At 45.3% G+C, this 12,296-nt stretch overlaps 1 protein-coding gene across 2 annotated transcripts in view; it reads left to right on the top strand.

Annotated features, from left to right (window-relative positions):
- Positions 1 to 12,296, top strand: part of CEP128 (centrosomal protein 128) — an 860,263-nt gene that overhangs the window by 161,978 nt on the left and 685,989 nt on the right. The gene's annotated exons all lie outside the window — the stretch shown is intronic.

The following is a 12,296-nucleotide window of genomic DNA, read 5'->3' on the forward strand; positions in this document are numbered from 1 at the left end:
ACCGCGCACACAGGCTGCATGCCAATAAACCAGGGTTGGGCTTAAACAGGCGACCTTTGCTGAGTTAGGATTCTGGAAGATGAGGGAAGCTCCTGTTTCCTCGAGCTAAAAGGGGAAGGAAGTTCTCCAGTGGTGGCCCAAAAACCTCTGATGAGGGAGATACAAAACCTCTGACATTATACTTGGAATGTAAATCAGTAGTGCATCTTCTCTACAATTGCCCGTTCACATTTTTACCAGAAACTGTTACACGTGGACCTGAAGGACCAACATGTATTGGCCTTTCTATCCAGGAAGCCTACTCTGTCATGCTGCTCTTGTTCATAGGTGCTACCAAGGTATTGCATTTGATTCTTAAAGAACCCACCATAATGCCTACAGCGGGGCTACATGCTAAAAATATGCGTTTGCAGTCTCTTAATGTCCTCACGCTACACTTGTCTAAAAATTACATCTTTAACCATAAGAAGGATAATACATTGGTCCAAGGTTGTCACATGCATCTTAGTTATATAGTGCTTCTTACTTGATGTTACTAAGTCCTGACAGGATTTCAGGGCTTTAGGGAGCATTTGTTCTCTCTGGGGGTTGCGCCTCCACCACAGTTTTAGAGGCAACTTGTTCAGAGTTATCATGATCCATTTTGGGTGGCAAATACCGTCATATGAACTAACCAAACTGGGAATCCCTTGAGGTTTTTGTGACCTCAATATGCTCTACGCTGTAACTGACTGACGCCTTCCCCCATCAGGGGTGTTTGCTCTCCCGTTGCTTTTTATTATAGCCCTGGATGTCCTGATTCGCCATTTGCAAGAATGGCACATGCACAGAGGACTGCGATTTCGCAGAGCGCTCCTGACGTCTGTATAGGCCAATGATATTCTCCTATTTGTATGCCCCCTCCCCAAGCACAGCCCTCTCATTATCCGTGAATTAATACAGTATGTGGCTCTTTCCTGTCTCTACATAAACTGGAATAAATCGGAGCTTTTTCCTCTCACGGATGCCACTGTTCCATGCATCCTGGAATACCTCTTTGCTGGTATTCCAGGATGCATGGAACAGCCCACCCTAAATACCTTGGTATCATTCTCCACAGGCAAAAGATAGAGGTAATACGCCAAAACTATGGCCCTGCAGTTGACAAACTCCTTGCTCAGGTCTACCGATGGATCCGGTTGCCACTGTCCATTGCGGGGCGCTTCCTTTATTTATTCTTAAACATTCTGATAGCATTGACCAACTCCTTCTTTAACACGCTGCGCAGCCTCCAGCTCCGTCTTGCCTGGGCAGGGCGACGCCCCAGAATCAAATGGGAAACGCTGACACTCCCATATTCCAAGGGTGGTTTTTGTGTGCCAGATTTTCAATTGTACTATCTGGTGGGACAATGCCACTTCTCCTAGTAACACCGAGACGCCAGACTGTCCTACTTGAATCCAGAGAAGGACCAGGCGGAGCAGCTCCCACTATCTTTGCTCCTCCCCCAGAGCTACCTCGCAAGCCTTCAGATATACATACGCTTTCCACGACATACTGGGAATGGTCCAAACTTGGCAGGTATCTAGGCACTGACCTCCTATATTCTCCAGGAATCCCTCTCCTAAATAACCAATGGCTTCCAATGACCCAGGAGACGTTGGTACAGCACACACTCTCGGTACATCAGCTGACCGCAGTGGAAGACCTATATACAAATGACAAAGTTGACATGACCCAGAGCCCACAAATGCGATGGGCATCTCCTACGTGGACACATTTCTCTGCCTTCACCTCCCCATCACTCTCTGCGAAAAGCTACCTACTTGCCCCTAGTAACAGCCTGTATTCCCTCCCCTCACCGTAGTGATATCAACCACTGACACAACCAAACTTATTTCCCGCCTCTATCCCTCTTGTTTAGCGCTCAAACCAGCATGTGCACTCCCAGCGCAGATGGCATGGGAGCGAGATTTGGGGTACCCCAGCTCAGAAAAGACATGGTACTACTGCTGCACACAAACCAAAATAGTGTCCACCAACAGTGGGCACAAACTACTTCACTATAAGTACTTTCATCGAACATACACCACTCCTGCTGCATTAGCTCGATATAATCCCTCGTGTTCACATCGTTGCCCCAAAAGTGCGGCCGATAATGCTGATTTTGTACATTTAACTTGGAAATGCATTGTTCTACATGCATACTGAGGGGGCTGTATTCGCTTTAATCTACTATGTTGGAGCAGACTGTTGATCCGAATCCACTCATGGCACTTCTGGGATATGTCAAGCCACTGAGTCCAGGACTCTGACGATTTACCGCTGTGGCTTTACTACTAGCCAAACGGCGAATAGCCCTCCTGTGGGGCAGTAGCTGAATACCTAGTACCAATGACTGGCTGAAAGACATGACCTACTGCGATACCACTTGTGAACTGTAGGCAGCATTGCAGCCGCCAGCTTCTAGGCCGATGGGCATTTTGGCCCTCCTTCGTACCTACCTCCTTTCTGTGGATTCTGATGTTTCGGGTGACGCTGTTGACTAACACACCGGAGCTCTACCCTTATGTTGGATGCACGCCTATTTGACCAATGAATTTTCCTTTTAGTTATTGTACTCGCTCCCTCTCCCCGCCCCTCCCTCCCACCGCTGCTGCCGCCCTTGCTCCTGGTCTTGTACACACTCAATGTAATTCTGTTTGGGTCCAGGTATGTAATTTATGCTATGGTATCCTTTACAGATTGACGCAGGCTTTTTTAATTGTTTTTTTGAGAAAATATTAACTACATTTATTTTTAAAAAAAAGTTGGTGAAATAAATAGAACCAAGCTTACATTCACCCAAGGGTGACTTGTAGAGCGTTTGTGGGGCAACTTTCAAAGAGTGATAGATGATGTATGAAATTAATGGCAATTCTGATGTATTAACTGACACTCCCTCCTTCTATTTATTTGCGTTTTCTTCTATACAAATTTCAACTTTCAGCATTTTTAAGTAAAAACTGTCAGGATAATACCGCTGTGCCCGAGCAACTTTGGCTGATACCCGGTGGAGCTGTCAAATGCAGCTATAGAGGAGTTTGGCTCTGGTTCACCCCTCGGCCGGCACCTACCCAGCCGGACATCGTTTTCCTCGCCTTCCCGTTGTGTTTTCCTACCTGCATTCCCTACCCCCGTTTACCATCCCCCTCTACCTCTTCACTCCCCATAAGACGTGTGTTTTTTCTTTTCTCCTATGTCATTATGGAACCTGTAACTCACTGATCCTCATGTAAAGCGCTCTGATACCTCCGGGTCTAGCCAGCGCTATAACAAACTTTGCACATAAATAAAATAAATCAAGACCCTGAATCACAAAACATATGAATGAATAGTTTATCCATATGCATGGTAGCAAATTACTCATATACTTGTAAATTGCAAACATCTCGAATTAGTGGTACATAATTTGAAAAGGAAACTCGTGCAAGAAATTAAGAATATTCATTGATGCCAGATGGCTTACCCTTATGGGCCTTATCTACAGAATACCAGAAAATGTGTAGAATTTGAACTTTTTTAAATTGACTTTCTTTTTCAGTAAAAATATATTCTGCCGTATGTGCCTTTTTCCGGTACCCACCCTATGGTTTGCATAGTGTTCCCCTACTGTTAGAGCAGCACTGAAACTTTGAGATGTGGTTTAGTTTCCTCTGGATTTTGCTGGTTTGTTCCCATGGTTCGCACCCCTAAGTTCCCTCACTGCTTGCTGACATGGACTTATATGGCTGTTTCACGTTTTGTGGATGACGTCTAAACTTTGTAAACGCAATGTATGTTTTTTTCCTCTTGCAAGTCGCCTGTCTGAAAGAGGCCTTCTGCATGGGTCCCAAAGGGCCCAGTTGTGAGTCGGGTAGGGTGGTATCCCAGGTAGGAGACTGCTCCACACAGCCACGAGAGTTCTTGTGATCGATCCAGCACCTAGATTTACATAGATTGGGAAAACCAGGCCACATTTAAGAAGCAGGAGAAGCCAGCCTGTGAAGTCGAATGGGATTCAGACCAGGACTGCCGGCACAAAGACGTGTTGGCCCCATGTGACCCCCTCCTCCTACAGCACACGAGGAACAAGCAGGGTTCCCACCCACCTGCCACTAGCCTCACTTGTCCCAGCTATCCTTGCTGCCCCCAACCCGCAGATATGGTGGCCAATGGAAACGGAAAAGGACCAGTTATTTCACGTAAAATAAGGACACGCTTGCAGACATTTAGCCATTAAAACTAGGTTGTACAGTATACCCTATTCTGGATCGACTAATTCGCTATTGGGTGATATAGTGGAAGATTTACTGGCAGGAATGGGGAATTCCTTCCCTGGTAATTCCTGCGCCCCCTGCAACGCCTAACTCCTAGGCTGTTAGTCAAGTTGATGCCAACATTTTAGGCGAAGAGCAGAGAAAGATACATTTGTGCTAGCAGCTGTGTATGCACTGCTGGTTGTCGCTCGCACTGGCAGTCCTGTTTTCGCTTACTGTTTCTTAAGGTTCATGTGTTAATTGTTGGGGCTCGTGATCTGGTGTTTCTTTTGTTACAAAACCTACAAGAGCATCAGTACAAAGCAGCAGCAACAGGCTTGGTCATCGCCTAAATCAGTGCTTGAAATGGAAAAATAGAAGTGGTACAATGTACCTGCTTGTTTCTGAGAAGTGCCGTTACTCTCCCTTCAAAATAAAAAAGCGCTGGTACTGCGTACCGGGCAGTACCGTCCCATTTAAAACACTGGCCTAAATGGAAGTTGATGATCCCCCTGGCCGGAGGTCACAGTTGCTGTCGAAGTCCCAGAATTCAGAAGTAAGCTCAACCCAAAAGATGGTGGTAAAAAAGAGCGTTTACACATGGATCTTTTTATGCTGCTAATGGACTATTAAAACACAAAGCCTCAGGGACTAAGAATAAGTACCTCCACATGTCCAAACTAATTAGCAGGGCAATGATTGGAGCTCTACCCAGGAGAGTGCAATACATCTCTTTAAGTGAGGATATCCTGGCTGCAGATGAAGGCCAGCCCTTTAATCGCCAAACTAGCCTGGAGTTGCCCAGTCTCCTGCATCAAGTAGCTAAGCATATAGCATAGAAAACTGCTGCACGACAAATTTAGTTTATCCTTCATAAGAAGCCTATATATACGTTGTGCACCACAGATTTAACTGAAGTTGTGCATGCCACTCCAAAAATTCATAACAAGCATTGGCAAAGTTAATAGGTCTTAGCGAAAAAAGACTGACGTATTGGCTCGACCATTTTTTTACTGGTCACTGTCGTGTTCTTGGCCAGCAGTTTCGTAGTGGGTTTCTATTAAATAAAATCCATCCAAGATGGAAACAACAGGTTTTACGCTGAGATCTAAACATGAACCGTTCTGTGAAAGGTTACAGACAGTGGCAGGTGGGATTCTTTTCACTGTGAAGCGGTTTTATTTAAATTAGCTAAATAATTCATGAAAAGGTTTATTTTTGGCTCTCCTTTTTTAACCCTCTCAGTGCAATAAAATCCAATACTAGACTGTGTGAATTCCTACATTTCCGGAGTTTGTTTTTTCTGAACACAGTGCTTGCAGAAATACGCATTTTCCACTAGGTGGCGCCTTATCACTAAATATAACCCGGATTTATTTTGGTCTCAGTTGGTAAACGACGCTGCCTGAGACACGATCTTTAAAATTCAGACGACTGTACTGCGAGTGAATTTCCGTGCAATAATCTCCTCGCTTAGACATTCAGGGGCTGATGTATCAAGCATTTTGCCGTTCGCAAACGGGCCAATTCTCAGAATTGGCCCGTTTGCGAACGGTAAAAAGCCTTTTGGGATGTATCATCCCAAAAGGCATTCGCAAAATATGGACTCGCAATTTTTGCGAGGAGCTATTTTGCGGATGCATTTAAGGAATCGCAAATTGCAATTCCTTAAATGCCATTTTGGAAGCACCTAAAATTTGCGATCTGGCCTTAAGGAATCACAAATTTGCGATTTCCTGGAAAAATGCACTTTTTTGCATTTTTCGATGTGCCATGTGGCACATACATGCCGGCATGTATGTGCCCCATATGCATATTTCAGGGGTGCAACAGGGTGTCCTTTTGGCACTATTGCACCCTTGAAATTGTATGCGCAATTTGCGAGTACCTATTGGGTACTCGCAAATTGTGCATGCAATTCCCATTCATTTCTATTGGCCTTTAGGCCCATAGAAATGAATGGGAAGCCATTCCTTATTTGCGACTCACAATTTGGGCGTAGTACAGGTCATGCAGACATTGATTCACTCACGTTGTCACATAAAGTCAGTGAAGCCGAATGCGGCGCCAGTCCACTGGGGGTGAAGTTATTACATTGTAGCCCCTAACGCCAGCCCAGAGCTAGCTGAGCCAACCCCCGAGTCTGAGCAAGCAGCGCTGACTGCGCCCTGCCAGCTTTCTATGATGCGGATCACCACACTGAAATGCCTTAGTCTAACCCCTGATGTGTGGTACTTAGCAGGGCTGTAGGCACTCAACTCAAATAAACGAATACTTTACATTAAAGACTCTATGGAGAAAATACTGTATTAATGTAATGTACCATTAACAATTTAAAGTACATAAACCAGAGGCATTCACATAACAGTTTGTCTCTTAAAAGCTCATCTTCTGGCAGCTGTCAGTTTGTAACAAAATCTGGTGCATTGGGTATTAGAAGATAATTTGCTATGGGGCCCCCAGAAATTTCAACTGCCTAGGGGCCTCCACAAGGTTTAATCTGGCACTGCATGCCAGTTTAAGCTGCCCAGGTCATATTTTACCTCAACATGTAGACTTTACACATGCATTGTCTTTTCTACCAGAAATCTGTATTCTTTCCGCATGAGATGGCAGATGTGAACAGACTGGGTGCTCCTAGAGTGTGAAAAGCATCCGTTGTCTCGACGTTATGGGGCGTGATCGGAGTTCGGATGGAACAGAAAGCATGGGGTTCGTGGCAGACCCACCATTAGCAGAGCAGTCTGGTTTAGCGCTGTAGCAGTGATGCCACATGTATCTTCGAGTTTTACTAGCAGTTTCAGGGATTTTGAAGTAGAAAGTCAGATTTTTCGTGAAAATAAGACTAGGCCATGCATCTTAGAGATGCTGAATTGGTACTTTGGCTGTGGGCCACCAGACACGTCTGAGTTCCCCAGACATACTAGTTTTTGCCTGTACGCTGCTGAAGTGACAGCTGTTCGATGCTTCCCAGTTGGTTTGGTCTCATCAATAAAGCTCAGAGAAGAGACTTTCGCCAGCGCGTCTTGCATCTCCGGCTTTAAACCTTTTAAAGAATCCTGATTCATCTGCTATTTCTTTAGATAATGCTAGGTGTGAATCACACCATCACCAGTCCCTAGATTTATATCTTATTTATATTAATATTTTTCTGATGGGAGCTCTACTACTACTAACTACTACTATTACTACTACTACTACTACTACTACTACTACTATTACTACTACTACTACGTATAGATGGTAGACATGACCAAAGTGTGTGAATATACAGCGACTCATGGGTGAACAGTATCTGCGGTGTGCTGGATTGTTCAGGGAAATGTACAAACCTCCTCCAGGGCTTCTCTATGCAGGGAGCGAGTCATATAGTTTTTTCTCTGCCAGGATCCTGCTCAAATGGTGTAGAAAATCGTAAAACTTCCACCTATTTGTTGCGTGGGCAGAAACGTCACTTTCTCTCTAGGCGCTGGCCCTTACAAGTAGGCTGGGTCTTTTTTACCCTTGAGCTGGCTTCCCAGTGGTTTTTTGTTGTTAAATTTCCTCCCCATCGTTTTAAGAGGTGCAGTTACTTTCATCTAAAGTGATAGAGAAGTTTACAGTCTTGGTCTCCGTGTTCCTTCCATTAGGTATCACCTAGTGTAGCTTTCTCTTCTGGGTTTTAAACCATAAACTATGCTGGAGATTGTCATCGGACCCTCCTGGGTTCAAAAGACACACGCACTCAAAAAATGCACGCACACTGGCCCACTCACACACACTTTGGGGAGGTCTCAGGCTAGTTTGGCCCAGAGCCGTTTAAACATTGTAACATATTGGTTATTAATTGCAAAGGATGGGAGTCCTGTGTAAGTAATAAGTCTCCAATTGTCTTTTTTCTGGGAACTTGACTCTCTCAGGGTAGTGAAGCAGAGCAGTTCAAGGCCTACTCATGGGAGGTGGTGTGGGCTAATAATCTCAATTTGATGGCACGCCACAACAGCACTCCATATATAATTTTTAGGTCAGTGCTTTTTCTTCATGACACACAAATACATGACTGGATGTGTACGCCAGCACTCCACCCACACTATAGCTTGCCCCCCTCCTTGTAGCCCCGGCACATATTACACTCTTAACCACCTTCCTGCACGTGCGACAACCCGACCACAAACCCTGCCTAAAATAATCTAATGGCCTCTTTATTGCCTCTCAGTGGCATGCCCGGCAGGTACCGAAGCCGCAAACACAACATCATTGAGCGGCACTACACACGCTCGCTAGCCTGATAAGCTGGTCTCTGTTACATGCCCGAGACGTGTGAGCACTGGCTCAAAATATTGTAATCTGTCACAGAGTAATCACAGAGCACTCAAAAAGATGTACTGTTACCCTTTTTGTTTGTTGTTTCTCACATTCACCCTTATTCCCCACTTCTTATTCCTATCCCCAGTTTGTTCAATTGATTGAAGGCTGCACAGTGTGTCCTACACTTCCTTTTGTAACTTTAATGGTGGCTTCCACCGGATACTGCTCGATACTTATTTTGAAACCACATTGTTCAAAACTGCACAATGCAGAGAGATCCCCTGAAATTTGTTGTAATTTGCCAACTGTGCTTCCAATAGACAGATGTGACCAAAAAGTCAGTGCTTTTTCTTTTAAAAAGGAGAAGTACTTTTATTACATACACACTACTAAATAATACGCATTAAATTGCAAATAAATACATTCAGATAGATGGAAGTATAATTGGTGATACTCTAATACAATATTCTAGCCCTAGTGGGCATTGAACCCCATAATCACCATACACTAATCACAATAATCACGTTACCCGCTACCCCACACACCTATACCATATGCAGCATCACAGTATCAAGGCATGCCGGTTTAAATCTGGCAGGCCTACTGGCTTTGTCAAAGTGTTACCACATTAATAATAATAAGCACACTAGGATTTACCATTGTATCACCATTAAACGAATAGAATCAATAACCTTCACATACATTCATTTTAGAGATAATTATTGCATTGTCCATCACCAACACATTAATAGACTATTTGTATTGAATACAACTTCAGAAATACATCAGAGTCTTTCTTTACCTGTTTCAGACCACTACATGTAGCTTTACCAAATAACCACAGCAAAAGCTCCAGCTCCAGGGAGTGCTTCAATCAATGATGAGTCTCCAGGGTCAGGGATTTAGTCCTCTGGGAGTGTTAGGGTTACTTTTTGAAAAATAGGAAATGCTGCTGCCGATCTTTCCTGACCTAGGGGATGGGGGTCCCCTAACCGAGAAATACTTATGCTGGGCCGTGGGGGAATAGGGTCCCTGGGGACAAAAAAGGCTCAGGGAGGGTGACCCCATGCACGCCCCTCTCTTCATAAAATGAAATGAATTTCGATAAAGATGTGCCGACTTTGGGCACTGGCCCATCTCCGGGGCACTTTTTCGAGTATGGTGGAGCCTCATACGCTCGTTTTTCTTTCTTTCTTTTTAAAAATGTGCAATCATTTATGAGATATCTCTGGCCCTGTTGGGCCAGTTTTGGTAATCTTTGGCCCATTTTGCTCCTGGTGACCAGGCTTAGCCATCGGGCCTCCAAAGGGGCACATTTTGTGAGGAGTTGGATGTTCAGGCTCACTGTAACAGCCTTCTCGACTGCCAGGCTCCCGATGCTCCTCAGCTGCTGGAGGCATCTTGCGCTTCCCCCTTCTACCATCCAGCAGAGCACCCTCCATGCTGCACTCTCTAGGTTCGTGAGAAGCCTGAATGTCTTGCAGATTGCAGAGAACCTGTGGTGGGGCAGTGGAGTCCAGGTCTCCTCCCCCCCCCCTCCCACTCCCCCCCCCCCCCCCCTCCCCCCGCCAACTGGTCCCCAGAGGGCATCTGGTGGACAGTGCCGCTGGCCATGGAGAGACCCATCCTAGTCCTGGGGGTCACCTGAAGTCAATGTCCTTAGTCATCCTTGCAGGGCATTGGGTTGCTTCTCCCATCTGGGAATCCTTACCACCATTGCCCCTTATCTGGTCCAAGGTTTTCACAACTGTCCCATCCTTGCACAGCAATCTTTAGGTGGGTGTGGAAAGTTCTAGATGTCAGGCACCCCTGACCAATCCTAGGGTGCCACATCATCCCTCCTCCTCTATCCCAACCCTCCTGCATAGCTTTCTAGGACAGTCCATAATGGTAACTTGAAGTTTTCTCTGGAAAGAGCTCCTCCGAGAGACTCAGTTCCACCCTGGCTGACATAAATGCCTGAGCCCTTACCACCAAAACCTAAAAGATGAGCCCCTACTGTATTCGCTTCAGAGGTTTGTCCGTCCCCCTTTGTTCTTGTGGGCCTGGGCTGTCCAGCCTGAGTGCGGTGGGACAAGGTAATTGTAAGATGCAGATTTTATCCTCGCCTCTTACCTCTCCCAGGAACTGGGTCCGTTACTGTTAATTGCTCCTTTTGGGTGGGTAGACAAATGCCTGAAATCTGATTATGAGCTGTACCAGAGAAATATGACAATTCCTGAAGTCTCATAAGAAGTAGACTCTGTATGTTGGAAACTGCAAATTAAATATTTACGGTGTATGTTTTACCCCAGTTTAACACCTTGCTGGAATGTGTAGGCCTAAGTGGAGCGGAACTGCCTGTTATGGCTGATTTCGCCTATATGCATAATATATTGAAAGCACCACAAATTTCCCAGTAAGCCCCACCTAGCTACATTATGAATGTCCACTCATATTATAAGGCCTTTCACAGGTCAGCATCCATCCTGAAAGAGTCCTGTCTGTGCCAGGATAGCTGTGCTCAGTTAACGCACAATGGTAGTCTCACATGTGCAGCCCGCACATGTGTTCACGTGTAACTAGCCCAGTGCCCCCTTACCCTAGCTGCGCCACAGTGGAACCCATTTGCTACAAACATCTTCTACCTTTCTAGAAAATGTAATCTGGGTCCTGATGTCCCTGCCAAATACAGCCTATGGCAGGTCTGACAGCAATGAGTGAACTCCAAGAACGATTTATGGCCTATTAGCTCGGGACCCATTTAGATCATATTAGGTACTCGATGTATGTCAATCAGTTGTGTGTAACTGGGCTGGGACAGACCATTGCTACTTTAATTACAAGAAGCACATAATTCCAAGGCTTGCCTTATGTACGATCTCAAGGATTTTGACAGGGTTTTGGCTGAGAGAAGAAAATTCATAAATTAAGGGTGCAGAACTCGGCCTGTTACATCTCTGTTACCTATCCACCCCCACACATTACCTCTGGGAGAATGTACTGTTTCCCAAAGCTATAAAACTTTAAGATGAACTGGGTCTGGCTGGCTCCATCAAGCTTGTTTACGCGTCTCCACCGTAGGTGGAAAAAGACTGTTTTACCTGGTAGGCAAGACCTGGAAGTCTTCTACCTGGACCCATTAACCAGCACATTGAAAGCCTGTCCCAAAAACACACTGTGTAACGTTCCTCCCCTTAGTAGCTGCCACCTCTATAAGACTGATGACCAGCATGTAGAGATACCTTGACATGAAGTGTGCTGTATAAAATGTCCTTCACTTAAGTTCAATTCTCGGTTTTGCTTTCTGATCATTATCTGTTTTTGCAATCTGCAGAACCAGAATGTTGCCAACCTGCTGCCTGCTACTTTAACACCCAGTGTGAACATGTAGCCACCTGCTGCTATGCTTTCAAGTGCTCTTTTCCTATTAATGTGTCAAGCTGTGCTCCTGTCTGGAGTATTCCTCGTGGCTGAAGGAATTTAGCCCCTTCTTTTACTTTGTCTCCTTGAAATTATTTCTTCTTTTCATTCCACTCTGAGAATTTTAGAAAGTGTGGATTGTTGCTGCTACATCCCACACATCTCCCGCCACACACCTCCTGCCCCAACCTCCTTGTTGCACTGCCTTTCCTTCTCTGTGCTACATACTTGCTTTCACTGCATGAATTTGTAGAGTGAGGTACCCAGGGCGATTTAAACGCGGCAGGTCAGCACAGTCCTGTGACTGCCTGGTACTGCTCACAGTGTGAGAATGTGAAACTGCCTGTCTTA

The sequence above is a fragment of the Triturus cristatus genome, chromosome 9 (genome assembly GCF_964204655.1).
Source record: "Triturus cristatus chromosome 9, aTriCri1.1, whole genome shotgun sequence".
Lineage (NCBI taxonomy): Eukaryota > Metazoa > Chordata > Amphibia > Caudata > Salamandridae > Triturus > Triturus cristatus.